This window comes from Pinus tabuliformis, chromosome 4_1 (genome assembly GCF_031772625.1).
Source record: "Pinus tabuliformis cultivar Carrire ecotype Pingquan chromosome 4_1, CPIR1, whole genome shotgun sequence".
In the NCBI taxonomy this organism is placed as follows: domain Eukaryota; kingdom Viridiplantae; phylum Streptophyta; class Pinopsida; order Pinales; family Pinaceae; genus Pinus; species Pinus tabuliformis.
The window spans coordinates 879562932-879566038 of NC_142303.1; positions in this window are offsets into that span (position 1 = coordinate 879562932).

Below are 3107 nucleotides of genomic sequence, written 5' to 3' on the forward strand. Positions count from 1 at the left end.
TAGAATGAGAAGATTCTGCTTCTTTACCATCAACATGACTTTTACTGCCATAATCTTGCGATCGAGTCGCAATCCTTACATGGGACATCATCAATATGGGTTCTTCATTGGCACTCGAGGAAGAACCTATCATCTTGCTGTCTTGACTTGGAAATGGATCCTTCAAAACAACAGGAGTTTGGGAACCTTTGACGATCTTCGCAACCTCTGCTCGATGAGGGCAGTCTCTTGTAAAATGTTCTTCGTCACAAATGAGACATGGATAACGAGGTTTGCACTTTTCATCATTGGATTTTGCATTTTCAAATTTCTCCTTTGAACTTTTGTCCGTTTTATTCTTCTTCTTTCCTTTCTTCTTCCCACCGGATTTTGATTTAGCTGTAGATGATTCTACAACGTGAATATCGGCGGAAATCTCTGCAGAAGAATCTACTGTTGGGGAATCAGGCAAGGTTATAATAGGAGAAGGATTCTTGGAGGATTTCTTCTTACCTTTAGTGCTAACCATGCCAATCATACCATCAGCTGCATGAGATCCCGAAGGAGCTGCAGCGATTTGATTTGACTTGGGAAGATTGGGGATCTTTTTGTGTAACGTACCTGACTGAGTATAAACCAAGTCAAGGTACTGTGCTTGAGCAATGACTTGCTCCTCAGTAACCACTCCAGCTTTAGCAACATCTTCAGTGATCTTTGGCAACAAAGATTTTACAAACCACTCGGCCAAGATTTGATTCGGAATAAATACCTTCACTAAACGACGTCGACGTCTCAACTCATGAATATGATCTTAAATGTATGTGGATGTTGACTATTTTAGCGAAGTTAACAATTCCGTGCCATTGTCATATCGGACTGGCAACTGGAAATGAGTTAAAAACGAGGTAGCTAACTGACTAAAATTATAAAAAGTGCCTCGCGGTAACTCAATCTGCCACTTGGCTGCGAGACCAATTAGAGTGCGCTGGAAAAGTCTAAGATGGATCGAATCATCTGTGATGGAGTTAGATGCGCACCAGAGGTGGTAAGTCATCACATGGTTCGACGAGTCCTCTACTGATTTACCTTCGAACTTGGGAATGTCACTGGGCAACTTATTCGCCATTGGCGGCCAAAACGGAAGATAATTAATCAGATCGTTCGTTAGGTGCGACAAGTCTGGTAAGTCCAAAGTTGCGATAAACGGTAATTGCCGATTAGGATCCCTAAAACTCTGGGTCATGAGACCAGCCCTAGGAGGAGGATATCTGGGATAACTAGGAATAGGAATCGCGTTCGGGATATTGTATCCTCCCGGAAAACCAGGATTAACCAGACCGTACTGGGGTTGTTGAGGTTGTTGATAAGTGTACCAAGGATACGGTTGATACTGATAAACTGGCTGCTGGACAGCAGGACCGAATTGATACTTTCCCTAGTACGGTTGATAGGTGAATTGTGGTTGACTTGTGACAACCGTACTTAAACCAGGTTGTCCTACAGGCATCTGAACTGTAGTTTGAATCGTGGATCGAGACGGTGGTAAAGATGTCTGAGGAGTAGATACAGGAACAATAGAAACCGGAGCTGTCGATACTCCAGAAGTAGGTGGGGTAGATTGAACAGATGTTGCAACAGTTGCAGCAGTCGTTTGAGATGGAGTACGAGGCGCAGTAGGCCCAGACTGAGAAACTACCAAAGGTACAGAAGTTTGAATATTAGACTGGATTGGTTGCTGGGGTGTACCAGAAACTAAGGGTTGTCTAGTTTGAGATGACAATTGTACACTTGGCTGCAACACCTGTTGGGTTTGCGATGCATCCCACACTATGTTAATTCCGGGGTACTGACCCATAACAAGTTGAGAATATTGAGGACCATAACCGGGTTGAGGGTAGGATTGATAATTGAAAGGTACATTTCCTATTCCTTGAACATAAGATTGACCTTGGTGTGGTTGGAAACCTTGGTTTGAGTACTGGCCTTGGGGTAGACACACTTGAGGCACGTACTGATACTGGGGTTGACCTTGAGGTATAAATTGATACTGGGGTTGACCTTGGGGTACGTATTGAGTCTGGGGTCGACCTTGAGGAACGTACTGTATCGTAGGTACGAACTGTCCTTGAGGTTGCCCCCCAGATGCAAATTGTTTACCTTGAGGTTGCCCCCCAGGCGGTAACTGGCCACCTTGAGGTTGAGAATTGGGAATAGAACCTGACATCATAAGAATGTCTTCTACGCTCAACAACTTTGTACTATTGTTTCCAGTTAATAACCCTTTCTCAATGGGTTGAGGAGATGCTCCCAAAAAAAGTACCAGAAAGTGACTGATACCCAGAGGGAACAGAAGGATCGCCATACAAAAAAGATTCAGGAGATTGAGTAAACATGGACGACTGACCTGACATATTTACGGGAGTATAAAAACCTCTAGGATGATAAGGAGCATGAGGTGGTGAAAAACTTAACCTTGGGTTTTCCAAATAATTAGTCAAAGAAAGATACCAAGTAGTACTCCTAGGCGGGCTGTAAAAAATTGATTCACGCTCCTTTAGATCAAGAACAGGTTGATTTTCAGGGATAGGGATGCCTACTTCTTCTTCCGGAGCAATTTCTTCAATAGCAATAAGTCCAGAAGGAAGATCTTGGGTAATTACTCTTTCTACCCTAGGTGAATCAGGACCACTAGAAGTTGGAGAGACAAACCCCAATGTTGGAGTAACATGTTTAGATATCTCAGGTTCTTCACCTATATCACTAGTAGATAAAAAGCTACCAGCAAGTTTGGAAACTGAAATCGATTGCGGATCGTAACCTGTTACTAGAGTTTGGTAATCAGGATGTACAACCAATGAAGACTCTCCTTCTTCAGGTGACCCAACCTTACTACCACTAGGAGTTACGAGGACTTTCAAGCCTTCAAGCTGGCTCGGGACTTCTTCAGGAGGTTGGCCCCGAAGTCTACGGGACTTCCTCAATAAATCAGCCACGGTTACAAACTCAGGAGACTAGCCCCAAAGTCTACAGGACTGTCTTGGTAATTCAGCCACAGTTAAAAACTTTTAACTACTTCACACGCAAACAAAGTAAAATCTCAATGAAAAACACCTAAAGCCTCTAAAGAA